Source organism: Triturus cristatus, chromosome 10 (assembly GCF_964204655.1).
Source record: "Triturus cristatus chromosome 10, aTriCri1.1, whole genome shotgun sequence".
NCBI classification, from domain to species: Eukaryota; Metazoa; Chordata; class Amphibia; order Caudata; family Salamandridae; genus Triturus; species Triturus cristatus.
The window spans coordinates 847,201,603-847,222,893 of record NC_140593.1 but is presented as its reverse complement, the minus strand read 5'-3'; the positions used below and the strand labels follow the sequence as shown (position 1 = coordinate 847,222,893).

At 47.3% G+C, this 21,291-nt stretch overlaps 32 non-coding genes across 32 annotated transcripts; all 32 read right to left on the bottom strand.

Moving 5' to 3' along the window:
• Positions 1-672: 672 nt before the first annotated feature.
• TRNAL-CAA (transfer RNA leucine (anticodon CAA)) lies at positions 673-784 on the bottom strand. Its single transcript has 2 exons — positions 747-784; positions 673-718 (listed from the first exon to the last, which is right to left on the bottom strand). It is a non-coding gene; the product is annotated as a tRNA-Leu (tRNA).
• A 288-nt stretch (positions 785-1,072) lies between these two features.
• TRNAV-AAC (transfer RNA valine (anticodon AAC)) lies at positions 1,073-1,145 on the bottom strand. Its single transcript has one exon. It is a non-coding gene; the product is annotated as a tRNA-Val (tRNA).
• Positions 1,146-1,531: 386 nt separating this feature from the next.
• Positions 1,532-1,603, bottom strand: TRNAP-AGG (transfer RNA proline (anticodon AGG)). Its single transcript has one exon. It is a non-coding gene; the product is annotated as a tRNA-Pro (tRNA).
• A 441-nt stretch (positions 1,604-2,044) lies between these two features.
• TRNAV-UAC (transfer RNA valine (anticodon UAC)) lies at positions 2,045-2,117 on the bottom strand. The gene has a single exon. It is a non-coding gene; the product is annotated as a tRNA-Val (tRNA).
• Positions 2,118-2,502: 385 nt separating this feature from the next.
• TRNAP-CGG (transfer RNA proline (anticodon CGG)) lies at positions 2,503-2,574 on the bottom strand. The gene has a single exon. It is a non-coding gene; the product is annotated as a tRNA-Pro (tRNA).
• A 937-nt stretch (positions 2,575-3,511) lies between these two features.
• On the bottom strand, positions 3,512-3,623 carry TRNAL-CAA (transfer RNA leucine (anticodon CAA)). The gene is made up of 2 exons: positions 3,586-3,623; positions 3,512-3,557 (listed from the first exon to the last, which is right to left on the bottom strand). It is a non-coding gene; the product is annotated as a tRNA-Leu (tRNA).
• Positions 3,624-3,911: 288 nt separating this feature from the next.
• On the bottom strand, positions 3,912-3,984 carry TRNAV-AAC (transfer RNA valine (anticodon AAC)). The gene has a single exon. It is a non-coding gene; the product is annotated as a tRNA-Val (tRNA).
• Positions 3,985-4,370: 386 nt separating this feature from the next.
• Positions 4,371-4,442, bottom strand: TRNAP-AGG (transfer RNA proline (anticodon AGG)). The gene has a single exon. It is a non-coding gene; the product is annotated as a tRNA-Pro (tRNA).
• Positions 4,443-4,883: 441 nt separating this feature from the next.
• TRNAV-UAC (transfer RNA valine (anticodon UAC)) lies at positions 4,884-4,956 on the bottom strand. Its single transcript has one exon. It is a non-coding gene; the product is annotated as a tRNA-Val (tRNA).
• Positions 4,957-5,341: 385 nt separating this feature from the next.
• Positions 5,342-5,413, bottom strand: TRNAP-CGG (transfer RNA proline (anticodon CGG)). Its single transcript has one exon. It is a non-coding gene; the product is annotated as a tRNA-Pro (tRNA).
• Positions 5,414-6,350: 937 nt separating this feature from the next.
• On the bottom strand, positions 6,351-6,462 carry TRNAL-CAA (transfer RNA leucine (anticodon CAA)). The gene is made up of 2 exons: positions 6,425-6,462; positions 6,351-6,396 (listed from the first exon to the last, which is right to left on the bottom strand). It is a non-coding gene; the product is annotated as a tRNA-Leu (tRNA).
• A 287-nt stretch (positions 6,463-6,749) lies between these two features.
• Positions 6,750-6,822, bottom strand: TRNAV-AAC (transfer RNA valine (anticodon AAC)). Its single transcript has one exon. It is a non-coding gene; the product is annotated as a tRNA-Val (tRNA).
• A 386-nt stretch (positions 6,823-7,208) lies between these two features.
• On the bottom strand, positions 7,209-7,280 carry TRNAP-AGG (transfer RNA proline (anticodon AGG)). The gene has a single exon. It is a non-coding gene; the product is annotated as a tRNA-Pro (tRNA).
• Positions 7,281-7,721: 441 nt separating this feature from the next.
• TRNAV-UAC (transfer RNA valine (anticodon UAC)) lies at positions 7,722-7,794 on the bottom strand. The gene has a single exon. It is a non-coding gene; the product is annotated as a tRNA-Val (tRNA).
• A 385-nt stretch (positions 7,795-8,179) lies between these two features.
• TRNAP-CGG (transfer RNA proline (anticodon CGG)) lies at positions 8,180-8,251 on the bottom strand. Its single transcript has one exon. It is a non-coding gene; the product is annotated as a tRNA-Pro (tRNA).
• Positions 8,252-9,188: 937 nt separating this feature from the next.
• Positions 9,189-9,300, bottom strand: TRNAL-CAA (transfer RNA leucine (anticodon CAA)). Its single transcript has 2 exons — positions 9,263-9,300; positions 9,189-9,234 (listed from the first exon to the last, which is right to left on the bottom strand). It is a non-coding gene; the product is annotated as a tRNA-Leu (tRNA).
• Positions 9,301-9,588: 288 nt separating this feature from the next.
• On the bottom strand, positions 9,589-9,661 carry TRNAV-AAC (transfer RNA valine (anticodon AAC)). Its single transcript has one exon. It is a non-coding gene; the product is annotated as a tRNA-Val (tRNA).
• Positions 9,662-10,047: 386 nt separating this feature from the next.
• Positions 10,048-10,119, bottom strand: TRNAP-AGG (transfer RNA proline (anticodon AGG)). Its single transcript has one exon. It is a non-coding gene; the product is annotated as a tRNA-Pro (tRNA).
• A 441-nt stretch (positions 10,120-10,560) lies between these two features.
• On the bottom strand, positions 10,561-10,633 carry TRNAV-UAC (transfer RNA valine (anticodon UAC)). The gene has a single exon. It is a non-coding gene; the product is annotated as a tRNA-Val (tRNA).
• Positions 10,634-11,018: 385 nt separating this feature from the next.
• On the bottom strand, positions 11,019-11,090 carry TRNAP-CGG (transfer RNA proline (anticodon CGG)). Its single transcript has one exon. It is a non-coding gene; the product is annotated as a tRNA-Pro (tRNA).
• A 937-nt stretch (positions 11,091-12,027) lies between these two features.
• On the bottom strand, positions 12,028-12,139 carry TRNAL-CAA (transfer RNA leucine (anticodon CAA)). Its single transcript has 2 exons — positions 12,102-12,139; positions 12,028-12,073 (listed from the first exon to the last, which is right to left on the bottom strand). It is a non-coding gene; the product is annotated as a tRNA-Leu (tRNA).
• Positions 12,140-13,386: 1,247 nt separating this feature from the next.
• On the bottom strand, positions 13,387-13,459 carry TRNAV-UAC (transfer RNA valine (anticodon UAC)). Its single transcript has one exon. It is a non-coding gene; the product is annotated as a tRNA-Val (tRNA).
• A 385-nt stretch (positions 13,460-13,844) lies between these two features.
• Positions 13,845-13,916, bottom strand: TRNAP-CGG (transfer RNA proline (anticodon CGG)). The gene has a single exon. It is a non-coding gene; the product is annotated as a tRNA-Pro (tRNA).
• Positions 13,917-14,853: 937 nt separating this feature from the next.
• On the bottom strand, positions 14,854-14,965 carry TRNAL-CAA (transfer RNA leucine (anticodon CAA)). The gene is made up of 2 exons: positions 14,928-14,965; positions 14,854-14,899 (listed from the first exon to the last, which is right to left on the bottom strand). It is a non-coding gene; the product is annotated as a tRNA-Leu (tRNA).
• Positions 14,966-15,699: 734 nt separating this feature from the next.
• TRNAP-AGG (transfer RNA proline (anticodon AGG)) lies at positions 15,700-15,771 on the bottom strand. Its single transcript has one exon. It is a non-coding gene; the product is annotated as a tRNA-Pro (tRNA).
• Positions 15,772-16,212: 441 nt separating this feature from the next.
• On the bottom strand, positions 16,213-16,285 carry TRNAV-UAC (transfer RNA valine (anticodon UAC)). Its single transcript has one exon. It is a non-coding gene; the product is annotated as a tRNA-Val (tRNA).
• Positions 16,286-16,670: 385 nt separating this feature from the next.
• TRNAP-CGG (transfer RNA proline (anticodon CGG)) lies at positions 16,671-16,742 on the bottom strand. Its single transcript has one exon. It is a non-coding gene; the product is annotated as a tRNA-Pro (tRNA).
• A 937-nt stretch (positions 16,743-17,679) lies between these two features.
• On the bottom strand, positions 17,680-17,791 carry TRNAL-CAA (transfer RNA leucine (anticodon CAA)). Its single transcript has 2 exons — positions 17,754-17,791; positions 17,680-17,725 (listed from the first exon to the last, which is right to left on the bottom strand). It is a non-coding gene; the product is annotated as a tRNA-Leu (tRNA).
• Positions 17,792-18,079: 288 nt separating this feature from the next.
• Positions 18,080-18,152, bottom strand: TRNAV-AAC (transfer RNA valine (anticodon AAC)). Its single transcript has one exon. It is a non-coding gene; the product is annotated as a tRNA-Val (tRNA).
• Positions 18,153-18,538: 386 nt separating this feature from the next.
• Positions 18,539-18,610, bottom strand: TRNAP-AGG (transfer RNA proline (anticodon AGG)). Its single transcript has one exon. It is a non-coding gene; the product is annotated as a tRNA-Pro (tRNA).
• An 899-nt stretch (positions 18,611-19,509) lies between these two features.
• Positions 19,510-19,581, bottom strand: TRNAP-CGG (transfer RNA proline (anticodon CGG)). The gene has a single exon. It is a non-coding gene; the product is annotated as a tRNA-Pro (tRNA).
• A 937-nt stretch (positions 19,582-20,518) lies between these two features.
• Positions 20,519-20,630, bottom strand: TRNAL-CAA (transfer RNA leucine (anticodon CAA)). The gene is made up of 2 exons: positions 20,593-20,630; positions 20,519-20,564 (listed from the first exon to the last, which is right to left on the bottom strand). It is a non-coding gene; the product is annotated as a tRNA-Leu (tRNA).
• Positions 20,631-21,291: the final 661 nt, after the last annotated feature.

The window sequence follows — 21,291 nt, the reverse complement described above, 5'->3', positions numbered from 1 at the left end:
AGATGCAAGGGAGGGCCTGCCAATTCTTGCTCCTAAGACAGAGGCATTTGATTCTTGGATTCAAACACGCTCACTCAGCGCTCGATCAGGCTCGATCAGGCGAGATTTATATGAGTGGCTCGCAGGACTGAAACACTCACCTGGGAGCCCCAGGGTGGCTGAATTCCCAGTATGGCCATTGTTGGGCAAATCACCTCCTTTCCTCCTGCCTCAATCTAGAATTGGCTGCAAATCACAAGATAGAGTTCAATGTCCGTGTGTACTGCCTACTCCCAGCTACCTCTCTGTCTTCCTTATGTAAATTAAAATTCGCAAGGGGGGACCAATGACAATCTGCTCCTCCCACATAACCAGGAAGCCCTGTTGAACATGTCTGCCTGTGTTGTTGCAGGGACAGTGCCTTCTCCGCCCAAAAGGTGGCAGGAGAGCCTCACAACAAAGATGGGATCAACTGCTTAATGAGAAACCAGCACGGCAGTTTGTGTGATGGAGTGCAAATTTAACGGAAGGTGTGCCTGAGGTGTCCCTTCCAGGAATACATGGAATTGTGATTGAGGGACCAGCCTGATCGTTGGTGGATTTCTCGTCATATGTTACAGGTCCGTGCAAAGATTGTGGTGTGTGGGGAATGCACTGCAAAAAACAGGACGATTTAAGGGTGTAAAAGAAACCTGTCAGAAGTGGGATTTGAACCCACGCCTCCATGAGGAGACCAGAAGTCTCAGTTGCACTGAAGATCAAGCTCTCTTGAGTCTGGCGCCTTAGACCACTCGGCCATCCTGACAGCCCTGGGTGTGCACAGATCTGACTCTTCTGACTGCACCTGCCAATGTTTGCACTTACAACGTTCACAGCAATGTCACAAGTGTAAAGACCCCACAATACAACATGGCATGACAAAAAAAAAGCTAGGCACAAGAGCGACCACTGATGGATGCGGATTAATTTGTTTCGTCTTGCAAAAGTAAAGGAAGTTTCCCACGGCTCGCTGGGTTCAAGGACCGCCTCTTCTTAAGCTTGCATTGAGATAATAAGGTTTTAGAGGGTGCACATAAAAGCAGCTCATGCACAGTGTTTCTGCCCGGTCTCGAACCGGGGACCTTTCGCGTGTTAGGCGAACGTGATGACCACTACACTACAGAAACTCACTTGCTGTGTTTTACTGTTAGAGCAAGGTTCCTCTCAAGGATTCTCTCTACTTCTATTCTGCTGTATCAGCAGCCACTCAGAAAGCGAGGAGCAAGTGTGAAAACTGCAGAGATATCAGCCAACATGCTTGCAATTAGACGTATTAAAAATTGACTTATGCAGGCATCGACAGACAAATATCTGATGCCTAAATGCCAGCAAGTACACCTTGGGAAAGCATCACCTGGGACACACACAGACTAAGCATGAAGGCAGAAAAAGCATGGTGATCCATGTTTCTTCTGAGGTTCAAAATATTTTGTGCAACAATGCGGCGAGTGTAATGAGAAATAGTCAGGCATTGTGAGTTTTGAGTAGGATTCGTATGTTTACCTCTGAAAAAGGGCTCGTCCGGGATTTGAACCCGGGACCTCTCGCACCCTAAGCGAGAATCATACCCCTAGACCAACGAGCCGAGGCACACAAGAGTCGCCTTTCGCACCGGCTCCGGGGGTTATTGGCAGCGAGTTAGTGAATGCTTCACCCAAAGCAAGCAACTGCACATGCTGCTCTCTTCTGCAATATGGTTGCTGTCTTTTCCATGGCCGTCATCGAACAAGAAATGAAAATGCCTCTATCCTTCAGACATTTTGTTTGTTCTAGGTGTATGCTCTCGGTGAGGTCAATAAAACCATTTCTGCTCTCATGCCTTGCTTTCATGAAGTAGGCCCAACCTTCAGTACACAAGGACGTGCAAACGAATAGCGCAAACTATCGTCACTTCTCTTTTTGAGCTGTCACTGATGCCCCTGGAGCACAGTACATCACGCTGGTGAGGGATAGACAGCTTCCATTATCTCAGCTTTCCTATAAGTTGAGAGAGTAAATGCAAACTGTGTGAAAAACAGAAAGCTGCTGTTCCTGCCCGGTCTCGAACCAGGGACCTTTCGCGTGTAAAGCGAACGTGATAACCACTACACTACAGAAACAGACACGCTTGCACGAATCTTCTTGGCATGTAGTGGGCTGGAATGCACAGACCAAGGGCCAATGTCCATGAAGCTCAAAGTTGGACCCTCCTTACCCGATCTCTTTCTTTGGAAGAAAGGAACGAGGACCACTTTTATTCCAAAAGGCGATTTTAAAACCATACCTGAAATCACACTAGAAAAACACTTTGCATTTAATTTTCCTACACTGATGGTCCACCCCAGAAAAGCAGTTGCAAAGAAGTCCGGCACTGAAATTCTATACGCCAAAAGTGGGAAATAGCGTAGAGGGAAAGGAACTTTCTCACCATACACGGCGTCTTATAGCATTGAAAAGAAGAAATGGCCCTATATAATAAGCAGCCTAAAAATAATTCCACAGCATGGGCTCGTCCGGGATTTGAACCCGGGACCTCTCGCACCCGAAGCGAGAATCATACCCCTAGACCAACGAGCCTGATTCCCCAGTCGGCATTTTAAGCAATTTCCGATGCGTCTTTCAGAAACAAAGCAGGGCTATTTGGCTGCTCTCTCTCTATGTGAACCACACAAAGTCATGTTTTCTCTCAAGGTGTTGTTTTTTTCACTCTTGCAAGGAAGGGATCAGTCGATATCCTAGCTGCCAGAGAGCAGAAAAAAGGCGCTGATGAGAACTGCAGGCACTTTCTGGCACTTGTACTCCTCTGCAAGTCCTGGACACTTACCCCATAGACTTCCACCCCAGATGCAAGGGAGGGCCTGCCAATTGTTCCTCCTAAGACAGAGGCATTTGATTCTTGGATTCAAACACGCTCACTCAGCGCTCGATCAGGCTCGATCAGGCGAGATTTATATGAGTGGCTCGCAGGACTGAAACACTCACCTGGGAGCCCCAGGGTGGCTGAATTCCCAGTATGGCCATTGTTGGGCAAATCACCTCCTTTCCTCCTGCCTCAATCTAGAATTGGCTGCAAATCACAAGATAGAGTTCAATGTCCGTGTGTACTGCCTACTCCCAGCTACCTCTCTGTCTTCCTTATGTAAATTAAAATTCGCAAGGGGGGACCAATGACAATCTGCTCCTCCCACATAACCAGGAAGCCCTGTTGAACATGTCTGCCTGTGTTGTTGCAGGGACAGTGCCTTCTCCGCCCAAAAGGTGGCAGGAGAGCCTCACAACAAAGATGGGATCAACTGCTTAATGAGAAACCAGCACGGCAGTTTGTGTGATGGAGTGCAAATTTAACGGAAGGTGTGCCTGAGGTGTCCCTTCCAGGAATACATGGAATTGTGATTGAGGGACCAGCCTGATCGTTGGTGGATTTCTCGTCATATGTTACAGGTCCGTGCAAAGATTGTGGTGTGTGGGGAATGCACTGCAAAAAACAGGACGATTTAAGGGTGTAAAAGAAACCTGTCAGAAGTGGGATTTGAACCCACGCCTCCATGAGGAGACCAGAAGTCTCAGTTGCACTGAAGATCAAGCTCTCTTGAGTCTGGCGCCTTAGACCACTCGGCCATCCTGACAGCCCTGGGTGTGCACAGATCTGACTCTTCTGACTGCACCTGCCAATGTTTGCACTTACAACGTTCACAGCAATGTCACAAGTGTAAAGACCCCACAATACAACATGGCATGACAAAAAAAAAGCTAGGCACAAGAGCGACCACTGATGGATGCGGATTAATTTGTTTCGTCTTGCAAAAGTAAAGGAAGTTTCCCACGGCTCGCTGGGTTCAAGGACCGCCTCTTCTTAAGCTTGCATTGAGATAATAAGGTTTTAGAGGGTGCACATAAAAGCAGCTCATGCACAGTGTTTCTGCCCGGTCTCGAACCGGGGACCTTTCGCGTGTTAGGCGAACGTGATGACCACTACACTACAGAAACTCACTTGCTGTGTTTTACTGTTAGAGCAAGGTTCCTCTCAAGGATTCTCTCTACTTCTATTCTGCTGTATCAGCAGCCACTCAGAAAGCGAGGAGCAAGTGTGAAAACTGCAGAGATATCAGCCAACATGCTTGCAATTAGACGTATTAAAAATTGACTTATGCAGGCATCGACAGACAAATATCTGATGCCTAAATGCCAGCAAGTACACCTTGGGAAAGCATCACCTGGGACACACACAGACTAAGCATGAAGGCAGAAAAAGCATGGTGATCCATGTTTCTTCTGAGGTTCAAAATATTTTGTGCAACAATGCGGCGAGTGTAATGAGAAATAGTCAGGCATTGTGAGTTTTGAGTAGGATTCGTATGTTTACCTCTGAAAAAGGGCTCGTCCGGGATTTGAACCCGGGACCTCTCGCACCCTAAGCGAGAATCATACCCCTAGACCAACGAGCCGAGGCACACAAGAGTCGCCTTTCGCACCGGCTCCGGGGGTTATTGGCAGCGAGTTAGTGAATGCTTCACCCAAAGCAAGCAACTGCACATGCTGCTCTCTTCTGCAATATGGTTGCTGTCTTTTCCATGGCCGTCATCGAACAAGAAATGAAAATGCCTCTATCCTTCAGACATTTTGTTTGTTCTAGGTGTATGCTCTCGGTGAGGTCAATAAAACCATTTCTGCTCTCATGCCTTGCTTTCATGAAGTAGGCCCAACCTTCAGTACACAAGGACGTGCAAACGAATAGCGCAAACTATCGTCACTTCTCTTTTTGAGCTGTCACTGATGCCCCTGGAGCACAGTACATCACGCTGGTGAGGGATAGACAGCTTCCATTATCTCAGCTTTCCTATAAGTTGAGAGAGTAAATGCAAACTGTGTGAAAAACAGAAAGCTGCTGTTCCTGCCCGGTCTCGAACCAGGGACCTTTCGCGTGTAAAGCGAACGTGATAACCACTACACTACAGAAACAGACACGCTTGCACGAATCTTCTTGGCATGTAGTGGGCTGGAATGCACAGACCAAGGGCCAATGTCCATGAAGCTCAAAGTTGGACCCTCCTTACCCGATCTCTTTCTTTGGAAGAAAGGAACGAGGACCACTTTTATTCCAAAAGGCGATTTTAAAACCATACCTGAAATCACACTAGAAAAACACTTTGCATTTAATTTTCCTACACTGATGGTCCACCCCAGAAAAGCAGTTGCAAAGAAGTCCGGCACTGAAATTCTATACGCCAAAAGTGGGAAATAGCGTAGAGGGAAAGGAACTTTCTCACCATACACGGCGTCTTATAGCATTGAAAAGAAGAAATGGCCCTATATAATAAGCAGCCTAAAAATAATTCCACAGCATGGGCTCGTCCGGGATTTGAACCCGGGACCTCTCGCACCCGAAGCGAGAATCATACCCCTAGACCAACGAGCCTGATTCCCCAGTCGGCATTTTAAGCAATTTCCGATGCGTCTTTCAGAAACAAAGCAGGGCTATTTGGCTGCTCTCTCTCTATGTGAACCACACAAAGTCATGTTTTCTCTCAAGGTGTTGTTTTTTTCACTCTTGCAAGGAAGGGATCAGTCGATATCCTAGCTGCCAGAGAGCAGAAAAAAGGCGCTGATGAGAACTGCAGGCACTTTCTGGCACTTGTACTCCTCTGCAAGTCCTGGACACTTACCCCATAGACTTCCACCCCAGATGCAAGGGAGGGCCTGCCAATTCTTGCTCCTAAGACAGAGGCATTTGATTCTTGGATTCAAACACGCTCACTCAGCGCTCGATCAGGCTCGATCAGGCGAGATTTATATGAGTGGCTCGCAGGACTGAAACACTCACCTGGGAGCCCCAGGGTGGCTGAATTCCCAGTATGGCCATTGTTGGGCAAATCACCTCCTTTCCTCCTGCCTCAATCTAGAATTGGCTGCAAATCACAAGATAGAGTTCAATGTCCGTGTGTACTGCCTACTCCCAGCTACCTCTCTGTCTTCCTTATGTAAATTAAAATTCGCAAGGGGGGACCAATGACAATCTGCTCCTCCCACATAACCAGGAAGCCCTGTTGAACATGTCTGCCTGTGTTGTTGCAGGGACAGTGCCTTCTCCGCCCAAAAGGTGGCAGGAGAGCCTCACAACAAAGATGGGATCAACTGCTTAATGAGAAACCAGCACGGCAGTTTGTGTGATGGAGTGCAAATTTAACGGAAGGTGTGCCTGAGGTGTCCCTTCCAGGAATACATGGAATTGTGATTGAGGGACCAGCCTGATCGTTGGTGGATTTCTCGTCATATGTTACAGGTCCGTGCAAAGATTGTGGTGTGTGGGGAATGCACTGCAAAAAACAGGACGATTTAAGGGTGTAAAAGAAACCTGTCAGAAGTGGGATTTGAACCCACGCCTCCATGAGGAGACCAGAAGTCTCAGTTGCACTGAAGATCAAGCTCTCTTGAGTCTGGCGCCTTAGACCACTCGGCCATCCTGACAGCCCTGGGTGTGCACAGATCTGACTCTTCTGACTGCACCTGCCAATGTTTGCACTTACAACGTTCACAGCAATGTCACAAGTGTAAAGACCCCACAATACAACATGGCATGACAAAAAAAAGCTAGGCACAAGAGCGACCACTGATGGATGCGGATTAATTTGTTTCGTCTTGCAAAAGTAAAGGAAGTTTCCCACGGCTCGCTGGGTTCAAGGACCGCCTCTTCTTAAGCTTGCATTGAGATAATAAGGTTTTAGAGGGTGCACATAAAAGCAGCTCATGCACAGTGTTTCTGCCCGGTCTCGAACCGGGGACCTTTCGCGTGTTAGGCGAACGTGATGACCACTACACTACAGAAACTCACTTGCTGTGTTTTACTGTTAGAGCAAGGTTCCTCTCAAGGATTCTCTCTACTTCTATTCTGCTGTATCAGCAGCCACTCAGAAAGCGAGGAGCAAGTGTGAAAACTGCAGAGATATCAGCCAACATGCTTGCAATTAGACGTATTAAAAATTGACTTATGCAGGCATCGACAGACAAATATCTGATGCCTAAATGCCAGCAAGTACACCTTGGGAAAGCATCACCTGGGACACACACAGACTAAGCATGAAGGCAGAAAAAGCATGGTGATCCATGTTTCTTCTGAGGTTCAAAATATTTTGTGCAACAATGCGGCGAGTGTAATGAGAAATAGTCAGGCATTGTGAGTTTTGAGTAGGATTCGTATGTTTACCTCTGAAAAAGGGCTCGTCCGGGATTTGAACCCGGGACCTCTCGCACCCTAAGCGAGAATCATACCCCTAGACCAACGAGCCGAGGCACACAAGAGTCGCCTTTCGCACCGGCTCCGGGGGTTATTGGCAGCGAGTTAGTGAATGCTTCACCCAAAGCAAGCAACTGCACATGCTGCTCTCTTCTGCAATATGGTTGCTGTCTTTTCCATGGCTGTCATCGAACAAGAAATGAAAATGCCTCTATCCTTCAGACATTTTGTTTGTTCTAGGTGTATGCTCTCGGTGAGGTCAATAAAACCATTTCTGCTCTCATGCCTTGCTTTCATGAAGTAGGCCCAACCTTCAGTACACAAGGACGTGCAAACGAATAGCGCAAACTATCGTCACTTCTCTTTTTGAGCTGTCACTGATGCCCCTGGAGCACAGTACATCACGCTGGTGAGGGATAGACAGCTTCCATTATCTCAGCTTTCCTATAAGTTGAGAGAGTAAATGCAAACTGTGTGAAAAACAGAAAGCTGCTGTTTCTGCCCGGTCTCGAACCAGGGACCTTTCGCGTGTAAAGCGAACGTGATAACCACTACACTACAGAAACAGACACGCTTGCACGAATCTTCTTGGCATGTAGTGGGCTGGAATGCACAGACCAAGGGCCAATGTCCATGAAGCTCAAAGTTGGACCCTCCTTACCCGATCTCTTTCTTTGGAAGAAAGGAACGAGGACCACTTTTATTCCAAAAGGCGATTTTAAAACCATACCTGAAATCACACTAGAAAAACACTTTGCATTTAATTTTCCTACACTGATGGTCCACCCCAGAAAAGCAGTTGCAAAGAAGTCCGGCACTGAAATTCTATACGCCAAAAGTGGGAAATAGCGTAGAGGGAAAGGAACTTTCTCACCATACACGGCGTCTTATAGCATTGAAAAGAAGAAATGGCCCTATATAATAAGCAGCCTAAAAATAATTCCACAGCATGGGCTCGTCCGGGATTTGAACCCGGGACCTCTCGCACCCGAAGCGAGAATCATACCCCTAGACCAACGAGCCTGATTCCCCAGTCGGCATTTTAAGCAATTTCTGATGCGTCTTTCAGAAACAAAGCAGGGCTATTTGGCTGCTCTCTCTCTATGTGAACCACACAAAGTCATGTTTTCTCTCAAGGTGTTGTTTTTTTCACTCTTGCAAGGAAGGGATCAGTCGATATCCTAGCTGCCAGAGAGCAGAAAAAAGGCGCTGATGAGAACTGCAGGCACTTTCTGGCACTTGTACTCCTCTGCAAGTCCTGGACACTTACCCCATAGACTTCCACCCCAGATGCAAGGGAGGGCCTGCCAATTCTTGCTCCTAAGACAGAGGCATTTGATTCTTGGATTCAAACACGCTCACTCAGCGCTCGATCAGGCTCGATCAGGCGAGATTTATATGAGTGGCTCGCAGGACTGAAACACTCACCTGGGAGCCCCAGGGTGGCTGAATTCCCAGTATGGCCATTGTTGGGCAAATCACCTCCTTTCCTCCTGCCTCAATCTAGAATTGGCTGCAAATCACAAGATAGAGTTCAATGTCCGTGTGTACTGCCTACTCCCAGCTACCTCTCTGTCTTCCTTATGTAAATTAAAATTCGCAAGGGGGGACCAATGACAATCTGCTCCTCCCACATAACCAGGAAGCCCTGTTGAACATGTCTGCCTGTGTTGTTGCAGGGACAGTGCCTTCTCCGCCCAAAAGGTGGCAGGAGAGCCTCACAACAAAGATGGGATCAACTGCTTAATGAGAAACCAGCACGGCAGTTTGTGTGATGGAGTGCAAATTTAACGGAAGGTGTGCCTGAGGTGTCCCTTCCAGGAATACATGGAATTGTGATTGAGGGACCAGCCTGATCGTTGGTGGATTTCTCGTCATATGTTACAGGTCCGTGCAAAGATTGTGGTGTGTGGGGAATGCACTGCAAAAAACAGGACGATTTAAGGGTGTAAAAGAAACCTGTCAGAAGTGGGATTTGAACCCACGCCTCCATGAGGAGACCAGAAGTCTCAGTTGCACTGAAGATCAAGCTCTCTTGAGTCTGGCGCCTTAGACCACTCGGCCATCCTGACAGCCCTGGGTGTGCACAGATCTGACTCTTCTGACTGCACCTGCCAATGTTTGCACTTACAACGTTCACAGCAATGTCACAAGTGTAAAGACCCCACAATACAACATGGCATGACAAAAAAAAAGCTAGGCACAAGAGCGACCACTGATGGATGCGGATTAATTTGTTTCGTCTTGCAAAAGTAAAGGAAGTTTCCCACGGCTCGCTGGGTTCAAGGACCGCCTCTTCTTAAGCTTGCATTGAGATAATAAGGTTTTAGAGGGTGCACATAAAAGCAGCTCATGCACAGTGTTTCTGCCCGGTCTCGAACCGGGGACCTTTCGCGTGTTAGGCGAACGTGATGACCACTACACTACAGAAACTCACTTGCTGTGTTTTACTGTTAGAGCAAGGTTCCTCTCAAGGATTCTCTCTACTTCTATTCTGCTGTATCAGCAGCCACTCAGAAAGCGAGGAGCAAGTGTGAAAACTGCAGAGATATCAGCCAACATGCTTGCAATTAGACGTATTAAAAATTGACTTATGCAGGCATCGACAGACAAATATCTGATGCCTAAATGCCAGCAAGTACACCTTGGGAAAGCATCACCTGGGACACACACAGACTAAGCATGAAGGCAGAAAAAGCATGGTGATCCATGTTTCTTCTGAGGTTCAAAATATTTTGTGCAACAATGCGGCGAGTGTAATGAGAAATAGTCAGGCATTGTGAGTTTTGAGTAGGATTCGTATGTTTACCTCTGAAAAAGGGCTCGTCCGGGATTTGAACCCGGGACCTCTCGCACCCTAAGCGAGAATCATACCCCTAGACCAACGAGCCGAGGCACACAAGAGTCGCCTTTCGCACCGGCTCCGGGGGTTATTGGCAGCGAGTTAGTGAATGCTTCACCCAAAGCAAGCAACTGCACATGCTGCTCTCTTCTGCAATATGGTTGCTGTCTTTTCCATGGCCGTCATCGAACAAGAAATGAAAATGCCTCTATCCTTCAGACATTTTGTTTGTTCTAGGTGTATGCTCTCGGTGAGGTCAATAAAACCATTTCTGCTCTCATGCCTTGCTTTCATGAAGTAGGCCCAACCTTCAGTACACAAGGACGTGCAAACGAATAGCGCAAACTATCGTCACTTCTCTTTTTGAGCTGTCACTGATGCCCCTGGAGCACAGTACATCACGCTGGTGAGGGATAGACAGCTTCCATTATCTCAGCTTTCCTATAAGTTGAGAGAGTAAATGCAAACTGTGTGAAAAACAGAAAGCTGCTGTTTCTGCCCGGTCTCGAACCAGGGACCTTTCGCGTGTAAAGCGAACGTGATAACCACTACACTACAGAAACAGACACGCTTGCACGAATCTTCTTGGCATGTAGTGGGCTGGAATGCACAGACCAAGGGCCAATGTCCATGAAGCTCAAAGTTGGACCCTCCTTACCCGATCTCTTTCTTTGGAAGAAAGGAACGAGGACCACTTTTATTCCAAAAGGCGATTTTAAAACCATACCTGAAATCACACTAGAAAAACACTTTGCATTTAATTTTCCTACACTGATGGTCCACCCCAGAAAAGCAGTTGCAAAGAAGTCCGGCACTGAAATTCTATACGCCAAAAGTGGGAAATAGCGTAGAGGGAAAGGAACTTTCTCACCATACACGGCGTCTTATAGCATTGAAAAGAAGAAATGGCCCTATATAATAAGCAGCCTAAAAATAATTCCACAGCATGGGCTCGTCCGGGATTTGAACCCGGGACCTCTCGCACCCGAAGCGAGAATCATACCCCTAGACCAACGAGCCTGATTCCCCAGTCGGCATTTTAAGCAATTTCTGATGCGTCTTTCAGAAACAAAGCAGGGCTATTTGGCTGCTCTCTCTCTATGTGAACCACACAAAGTCATGTTTTCTCTCAAGGTGTTGTTTTTTTCACTCTTGCAAGGAAGGGATCAGTCGATATCCTAGCTGCCAGAGAGCAGAAAAAAGGCGCTGATGAGAACTGCAGGCACTTTCTGGCACTTGTACTCCTCTGCAAGTCCTGGACACTTACCCCATAGACTTCCACCCCAGATGCAAGGGAGGGCCTGCCAATTGTTCCTCCTAAGACAGAGGCATTTGATTCTTGGATTCAAACACGCTCACTCAGCGCTCGATCAGGCTCGATCAGGCGAGATTTATATGAGTGGCTCGCAGGACTGAAACACTCACCTGGGAGCCCCAGGGTGGCTGAATTCCCAGTATGGCCATTGTTGGGCAAATCACCTCCTTTCCTCCTGCCTCAATCTAGAATTGGCTGCAAATCACAAGATAGAGTTCAATGTCCGTGTGTACTGCCTACTCCCAGCTACCTCTCTGTCTTCCTTATGTAAATTAAAATTCGCAAGGGGGGACCAATGACAATCTGCTCCTCCCACATAACCAGGAAGCCCTGTTGAACATGTCTGCCTGTGTTGTTGCAGGGACAGTGCCTTCTCCGCCCAAAAGGTGGCAGGAGAGCCTCACAACAAAGATGGGATCAACTGCTTAATGAGAAACCAGCACGGCAGTTTGTGTGATGGAGTGCAAATTTAACGGAAGGTGTGCCTGAGGTGTCCCTTCCAGGAATACATGGAATTGTGATTGAGGGACCAGCCTGATCGTTGGTGGATTTCTCGTCATATGTTACAGGTCCGTGCAAAGATTGTGGTGTGTGGGGAATGCACTGCAAAAAACAGGACGATTTAAGGGTGTAAAAGAAACCTGTCAGAAGTGGGATTTGAACCCACGCCTCCATGAGGAGACCAGAAGTCTCAGTTGCACTGAAGATCAAGCTCTCTTGAGTCTGGCGCCTTAGACCACTCGGCCATCCTGACAGCCCTGGGTGTGCACAGATCTGACTCTTCTGACTGCACCTGCCAATGTTTGCACTTACAACGTTCACAGCAATGTCACAAGTGTAAAGACCCCACAATACAACATGGCATGACAAAAAAAAAGCTAGGCACAAGAGCGACCACTGATGGATGCGGATTAATTTGTTTCGTCTTGCAAAAGTAAAGGAAGTTTCCCACGGCTCGCTGGGTTCAAGGACCGCCTCTTCTTAAGCTTGCATTGAGATAATAAGGTTTTAGAGGGTGCACATAAAAGCAGCTCATGCACAGTCTCGAACCGGGGACCTTTCGCGTGTTAGGCGAACGTGATGACCACTACACTACAGAAACTCACTTGCTGTGTTTTACTGTTAGAGCAAGGTTCCTCTCAAGGATTCTCTCTACTTCTATTCTGCTGTATCAGCAGCCACTCAGAAAGCGAGGAGCAAGTGTGAAAACTGCAGAGATATCAGCCAACATGCTTGCAATTAGACGTATTAAAAATTGACTTATGCAGGCATCGACAGACAAATATCTGATGCCTAAATGCCAGCAAGTACACCTTGGGAAAGCATCACCTGGGACACACACAGACTAAGCATGAAGGCAGAAAAAGCATGGTGATCCATGTTTCTTCTGAGGTTCAAAATATTTTGTGCAACAATGCGGCGAGTGTAATGAGAAATAGTCAGGCATTGTGAGTTTTGAGTAGGATTCGTATGTTTACCTCTGAAAAAGGGCTCGTCCGGGATTTGAACCCGGGACTTCTCGCACCCTAAGCGAGAATCATACCCCTAGACCAACGAGCCGAGGCACACAAGAGTCGCCTTTCGCACCGGCTCCGGGGGTTATTGGCAGCGAGTTAGTGAATGCTTCACCCAAAGCAAGCAACTGCACATGCTGCTCTCTTCTGCAATATGGTTGCTGTCTTTTCCATGGCCGTCATCGAACAAGAAATGAAAATGCCTCTATCCTTCAGACATTTTGTTTGTTCTAGGTGTATGCTCTCGGTGAGGTCAATAAAACCATTTCTGCTCTCATGCCTTGCTTTCATGAAGTAGGCCCAACCTTCAGTACACAAGGACGTGCAAACGAATAGCGCAAACTATCGTCACTTCTCTTTTTGAGCTGTCACTGATGCCCCTGGAGCACAGTACATCACGCTGGTGAGGGATAGACAGCTTCCATTATCTCAGCTTTCCTATAAGTTGAGAAAGTAAATTCAAACTGTGTGAAAAACAGAAAGCTGCTGTTTCTGCCCGGTCTCGAACCAGGGACCTTTCGCGTGTAAAGCGAACGTGATAACCACTACACTACAGAAACAGACACGCTTGCACGAATCTTCTTGGCATGTAGTGGGCTGGAATGCACAGACCAAGGGCCAATGTCCATGAAGCTCAAAGTTGGACCCTCCTTACCCGATCTCTTTCTTTGGAAGAAAGGAACGAGGACCACTTTTATTCCAAAAGGCGATTTTAAAACCATACCTGAAATCACACTAGAAAAACACTTTGCATTTAATTTTCCTACACTGATGGTCCACCCCAGAAAAGCAGTTGCAAAGAAGTCCGGCACTGAAATTCTATACGCCAAAAGTGGGAAATAGCGTAGAGGGAAAGGAACTTTCTCACCATACACGGCGTCTTATAGCATTGAAAAGAAGAAATGGCCCTATATAATAAGCAGCCTAAAAATAATTCCACAGCATGGGCTCGTCCGGGATTTGAACCCGGGACCTCTCGCACCCGAAGCGAGAATCATACCCCTAGACCAACGAGCCTGATTCCCCAGTCGGCATTTTAAGCAATTTCTGATGCGTCTTTCAGAAACAAAGCAGGGCTATTTGGCTGCTCTCTCTCTATGTGAACCACACAAAGTCATGTTTTCTCTCAAGGTGTTGTTTTTTTCACTCTTGCAAGGAAGGGATCAGTCGATATCCTAGCTGCCAGAGAGCAGAAAAAAGGCGCTGATGAGAACTGCAGGCACTTTCTGGCACTTGTACTCCTCTGCAAGTCCTGGACACTTACCCCATAGACTTCCACCCCAGATGCAAGGGAGGGCCTGCCAATTCTTGCTCCTAAGACAGAGGCATTTGATTCTTGGATTCAAACACGCTCACTCAGCGCTCGATCAGGCTCGATCAGGCGAGATTTATATGAGTGGCTCGCAGGACTGAAACACTCACCTGGGAGCCCCAGGGTGGCTGAATTCCCAGTATGGCCATTGTTGGGCAAATCACCTCCTTTCCTCCTGCCTCAATCTAGAATTGGCTGCAAATCACAAGATAGAGTTCAATGTCCGTGTGTACTGCCTACTCCCAGCTACCTCTCTGTCTTCCTTATGTAAATTAAAATTCGCAAGGGGGGACCAATGACAATCTGCTCCTCCCACATAACCAGGAAGCCCTGTTGAACATGTCTGCCTGTGTTGTTGCAGGGACAGTGCCTTCTCCGCCCAAAAGGTGGCAGGAGAGCCTCACAACAAAGATGGGATCAACTGCTTAATGAGAAACCAGCACGGCAGTTTGTGTGATGGAGTGCAAATTTAACGGAAGGTGTGCCTGAGGTGTCCCTTCCAGGAATACATGGAATTGTGATTGAGGGACCAGCCTGATCGTTGGTGGATTTCTCGTCATATGTTACAGGTCCGTGCAAAGATTGTGGTGTGTGGGGAATGCACTGCAAAAAACAGGACGATTTAAGGGTGTAAAAGAAACCTGTCAGAAGTGGGATTTGAACCCACGCCTCCATGAGGAGACCAGAAGTCTCAGTTGCACTGAAGATCAAGCTCTCTTGAGTCTGGCGCCTTAGACCACTCGGCCATCCTGACAGCCCTGGGTGTGCACAGATCTGACTCTTCTGACTGCACCTGCCAATGTTTGCACTTACAACGTTCACAGCAATGTCACAAGTGTAAAGACCCCACAATACAACATGGCATGACAAAAAAAAAGCTAGGCACAAGAGCGACCACTGATGGATGCGGATTAATTTGTTTCGTCTTGCAAAAGTAAAGGAAGTTTCCCACGGCTCGCTGGGTTCAAGGACCGCCTCTTCTTAAGCTTGCATTGAGATAATAAGGTTTTAGAGGGTGCACATAAAAGCAGCTCATGCACAGTCTCGAACCGGGGACCTTTCGCGTGTTAGGCGAACGTGATGACCACTACACTACAGAAACTCACTTGCTGTGTTTTACTGTTAGAGCAAGGTTCCTCTCAAGGATTCTCTCTACTTCTATTCTGCTGTATCAGCAGCCACTCAGAAAGCGAGGAGCAAGTGTGAAAACTGCAGAGATATCAGCCAACATGCTTGCAATTAGACGTATTAAAAATTGACTTATGCAGGCATCGACAGACAAATATCTGATGCCTAAATGCCAGCAAGTACACCTTGGGAAAGCATCACCTGGGACACACACAGACTAAGCATGAAGGCAGAAAAAGCATGGTGATCCATGTTTCTTCTGAGGTTCAAAATATTTTGTGCAACAATGCGGCGAGTGTAATGAGAAATAGTCAGGCATTGTGAGTTTTGAGTAGGATTCGTATGTTTACCTCTGAAAAAGGGCTCGTCCGGGATTTGAACCCGGGACCTCTCGCACCCTAAGCGAGAATCATACCCCTAGACCAACGAGCCGAGGCACACAAGAGTCGCCTTTCGCACCGGCTCCGGGGGTTATTGGCAGCGAGTTAGTGAATGCTTCACCCAAAGCAAGCAACTGCACATGCTGCTCTCTTCTGCAATATGGTTGCTGTCTTTTCCATGGCCGTCATCGAACAAGAAATGAAAATGCCTCTATCCTTCAGACATTTTGTTTGTTCTAGGTGTATGCTCTCGGTGAGGTCAATAAAACCATTTCTGCTCTCATGCCTTGCTTTCATGAAGTAGGCCCAACCTTCAGTACACAAGGACGTGCAAACGAATAGCGCAAACTATCGTCACTTCTCTTTTTGAGCTGTCACTGATGCCCCTGGAGCACAGTACATCACGCTGGTGAGGGATAGACAGCTTCCATTATCTCAGCTTTCCTATAAGTTGAGAAAGTAAATGCAAACTGTGTGAAAAACAGAAAGCTGCTGTTTCTGCCCGGTCTCGAACCAGGGACCTTTCGCGTGTAAAGCGAACGTGATAACCACTACACTACAGAAACAGACACGCTTGCACGAATCTTCTTGGCATGTAGTGGGCTGGAATGCACAGACCAAGGGCCAATGTCCATGAAGCTCAAAGTTGGACCCTCCTTACCCGATCTCTTTCTTTGGAAGAAAGGAACGAGGACCACTTTTATTCCAAAAGGCGATTTTAAAACCATACCTGAAATCACACTAGAAAAACACTTTGCATTTAATTTTCCTACACTGATGGTCCACCCCAGAAAAGCAGTTGCAAAGAAGTCCGGCACTGAAATTCTATACGCCAAAAGTGGGAAATAGCGTAGAGGGAAAGGAACTTTCTCACCATACACGGCGTCTTATAGCATTGAAAAGAAGAAATGGCCCTATATAATAAGCAGCCTAAAAATAATTCCACAGCATGGGCTCGTCCGGGATTTGAACCCGGGACCTCTCGCACCCGAAGCGAGAATCATACCCCTAGACCAACGAGCCTGATTCCCCAGTCGGCATTTTAAGCAATTTCTGATGCGTCTTTTAGAAACAAAGCAGGGCTATTTGGCTGCTCTCTCTCTATGTGAACCACACAAAGTCATGTTTTCTCTCAAGGTGTTGTTTTTTTCACTCTTGCAAGGAAGGGATCAGTCGATATCCTAGCTGCCAGAGAGCAGAAAAAAGGCGCTGATGAGAACTGCAGGCACTTTCTGGCACTTGTACTCCTCTGCAAGTCCTGGACACTTACCCCATAGACTTCCACCCCAGATGCAAGGGAGGGCCTGCCAATTCTTGCTCCTAAGACAGAGGCATTTGATTCTTGGATTCAAACACGCTCACTCAGCGCTCGATCAGGCTCGATCAGGCGAGATTTATATGAGTGGCTCGCAGGACTGAAACACTCACCTGGGAGCCCCAGGGTGGCTGAATTCCCAGTATGGCCATTGTTGGGCAAATCACCTCCTTTCCTCCTGCCTCAATCTAGAATTGGCTGCAAATCACAAGATAGAGTTCAATGTCCGTGTGTACTGCCTACTCCCAGCTACCTCTCTGTCTTCCTTATGTAAATTAAAATTCGCAAGGGGGGACCAATGACAATCTGCTCCTCCCACATAACCAGGAAGCCCTGTTGAACATGTCTGCCTGTGTTGTTGCAGGGACAGTGCCTTCTCCGCCCAAAAGGTGGCAGGAGAGCCTCACAACAAAGATGGGATCAACTGCTTAATGAGAAACCAGCACGGCAGTTTGTGTGATGGAGTGCAAATTTAACGGAAGGTGTGCCTGAGGTGTCCCTTCCAGGAATACATGGAATTGTGATTGAGGGACCAGCCTGATCGTTGGTGGATTTCTCGTCATATGTTACAGGTCCGTGCAAAGATTGTGGTGTGTGGGGAATGCACTGCAAAAAACAGGACGATTTAAGGGTGTAAAAGAAACCTGTCAGAAGTGGGATTTGAACCCACGCCTCCATGAGGAGACCAGAAGTCTCAGTTGCACTGAAGATCAAGCTCTCTTGAGTCTGGCGCCTTAGACCACTCGGCCATCCTGACAGCCCTGGGTGTGCACAGATCTGACTCTTCTGACTGCACCTGCCAATGTTTGCACTTACAACGTTCACAGCAATGTCACAAGTGTAAAGACCCCACAATACAACATGGCATGACAAAAAAAAAGCTAGGCACAAGAGCGACCACTGATGGATGCGGATTAATTTGTTTCGTCTTGCAAAAGTAAAGGAAGTTTCCCACGGCTCGCTGGGTTCAAGGACCGCCTCTTCTTAAGCTTGCATTGAGATAATAAGGTTTTAGAGGGTGCACATAAAAGCAGCTCATGCACAGTGTTTCTGCCCGGTCTCGAACCGGGGACCTTTCGCGTGTTAGGCGAACGTGATGACCACTACACTACAGAAACTCACTTGCTGTGTTTTACTGTTAGAGCAAGGTTCCTCTCAAGGATTCTCTCTACTTCTATTCTGCTGTATCAGCAGCCACTCAGAAAGCGAGGAGCAAGTGTGAAAACTGCAGAGATATCAGCCAACATGCTTGCAATTAGACGTATTAAAAATTGACTTATGCAGGCATCGACAGACAAATATCTGATGCCTAAATGCCAGCAAGTACACCTTGGGAAAGCATCACCTGGGACACACACAGACTAAGCATGAAGGCAGAAAAAGCATGGTGATCCATGTTTCTTCTGAGGTTCAAAATATTTTGTGCAACAATGCGGCGAGTGTAATGAGAAATAGTCAGGCATTGTGAGTTTTGAGTAGGATTCGTATGTTTACCTCTGAAAAAGGGCTCGTCCGGGATTTGAACCCGGGACCTCTCGCACCCTAAGCGAGAATCATACCCCTAGACCAACGAGCCGAGGCACACAAGAGTCGCCTTTCGCACCGGCTCCGGGGGTTATTGGCAGCGAGTTAGTGAATGCTTCACCCAAAGCAAGCAACTGCACATGCTGCTCTCTTCTGCAATATGGTTGCTGTCTTTTCCATGGCCGTCATCGAACAAGAAATGAAAATGCCTCTATCCTTCAGACATTTTGTTTGTTCTAGGTGTATGCTCTCGGTGAGGTCAATAAAACCATTTCTGCTCTCATGCCTTGCTTTCATGAAGTAGGCCCAACCTTCAGTACACAAGGACGTGCAAACGAATAGCGCAAACTATCGTCACTTCTCTTTTTGAGCTGTCACTGATGCCCCTGGAGCACAGTACATCACGCTGGTGAGGGATAGACAGCTTCCATTATCTCAGCTTTCCTATAAGTTGAGAAAGTAAATGCAAACTGTGTGAAAAACAGAAAGCTGCTGTTTCTGCCCGGTCTCGAACCAGGGACCTTTCGCGTGTAAAGCGAACTTGATAACCACTACACTACAGAAACAGACACGCTTGCACGAATCTTCTTGGCATGTAGTGGGCTGGAATGCACAGACCAAGGGCCAATGTCCATGAAGCTCAAAGTTGGACCCTCCTTACCCGATCTCTTTCTTTGGAAGAAAGGAACGAGGACCACTTTTATTCCAAAAGGCGATTTTAAAACCATACCTGAAATCACACTAGAAAAACACTTTGCATTTAATTTTCCTACACTGATGGTCCACCCCAGAAAAGCAGTTGCAAAGAAGTCCGGCACTGAAATTCTATACGCCAAAAGTGGGAAATAGCGTAGAGGGAAAGGAACTTTCTCACCATACACGGCGTCTTATAGCATTGAAAAGAAGAAATGGCCCTATATAATAAGCAGCCTAAAAATAATTCCACAGCATGGGCTCGTCCGGGATTTGAACCCGGGACCTCTCGCACCCGAAGCGAGAATCATACCCCTAGACCAACGAGCCTGATTCCCCAGTCGGCATTTTAAGCAATTTCTGATGCGTCTTTCAGAAACAAAGCAGGGCTATTTGGCTGCTCTCTCTCTATGTGAACCACACAAAGTCATGTTTTCTCTCAAGGTGTTGTTTTTTTCACTCTTGCAAGGAAGGGATCAGTCGATATCCTAGCTGCCAGAGAGCAGAAAAAAGGCGCTGATGAGAACTGCAGGCACTTTCTGGCACTTGTACTCCTCTGCAAGTCCTGGACACTTACCCCATAGACTTCCACCCCAGATGCAAGGGAGGGCCTGCCAATTCTTGCTCCTAAGACAGAGGCATTTGATTCTTGGATTCAAACACGCTCACTCAGCGCTCGATCAGGCTCGATCAGGCGAGATTTATATGAGTGGCTCGCAGGACTGAAACACTCACCTGGGAGCCCCAGGGTGGCTGAATTCCCAGTATGGCCATTGTTGGGCAAATCACCTCCTTTCCTCCTGCCTCAATCTAGAATTGGCTGCAAATCACAAGATAGAGTTCAATGTCCGTGTGTACTGCCTACTCCCAGCTACCTCTCTGTCTTCCTTATGTAAATTAAAATTCGCAAGGGGGGACCAATGACAATCTGCTCCTCCCACATAACCAGGAAGCCCTGTTGAACATGTCTGCCTGTGTTGTTGCAGGGACAGTGCCTTCTCCGCCCAAAAGGTGGCAGGAGAGCCTCACAACAAAGATGGGATCAACTGCTTAATGAGAAACCAGCACGGCAGTTTGTGTGATGGAGTGCAAATTTAACGGAAGGTGTGCCTGAGGTGTCCCTTCCAGGAATACATGGAATTGTGATTGAGGGACCAGCCTGATCGTTGGTGGATTTCTCGTCATATGTTACAGGTCCGTGCATAGATTGTGGTGTGTGGGGAATGCACTGCAAAAAACAGGACGATTTAAGGGTGTAAAAGAAACCTGTCAGAAGTGGGATTTGAACCCACGCCTCCATGAGGAGACCAGAAGTCTCAGTTGCACTGAAGATCAAGCTCTCTTGAGTCTGGCGCCTTAGACCACTCGGCCATCCTGACAGCCCTGGGTGTGCACAGATCTGACTCTTCTGACTGCACCTGCCAATGTTTGCACTTACAACGTTCACAGCAATGTCACAAGTGTAAAGACCCCACAATACAACATGGCATGACAAAAAAAAAGCTAGGCACAAGAGCGACCACTGATGGATGCGGATTAATTTGTTTCGTCTTGCAAAAGTAAAGGAAGTTTCCCACGGCTCGCTGGGTTCAAGGACCGCCTCTTCTTAAGCTTGCATTGAGATAATAAGGTTTTAGAGGGTGCACATAAAAGCAGCTCATGCACAGTCTCGAACCGGGGACCATTCACGTGTTAGGCGAACGTGATGACCACTACACTACAGAAACTCACTTGCTGTGTTTTACTGTTAGAGCAAGGTTCCTCTCAAGGATTCTCTCTACTTCTATTCTGCTGTATCAGCAGCCACTCAGAAAGCGAGGAGCAAGTGTGAAAACTGCAGAGATATCAGCCAACATGCTTGCAATTAGACGTATTAAAAATTGACTTATGCAGGCATCGACAGACAAATATCTGATGCCTAAATGCCAGCAAGTACACCTTGGGAAAGCATCACCTGGGACACACACAGACTAAGCATGAAGGCAGAAAAAGCATGGTGATCCATGTTTCTTCTGAGGTTCAAAATATTTTGTGCAACAA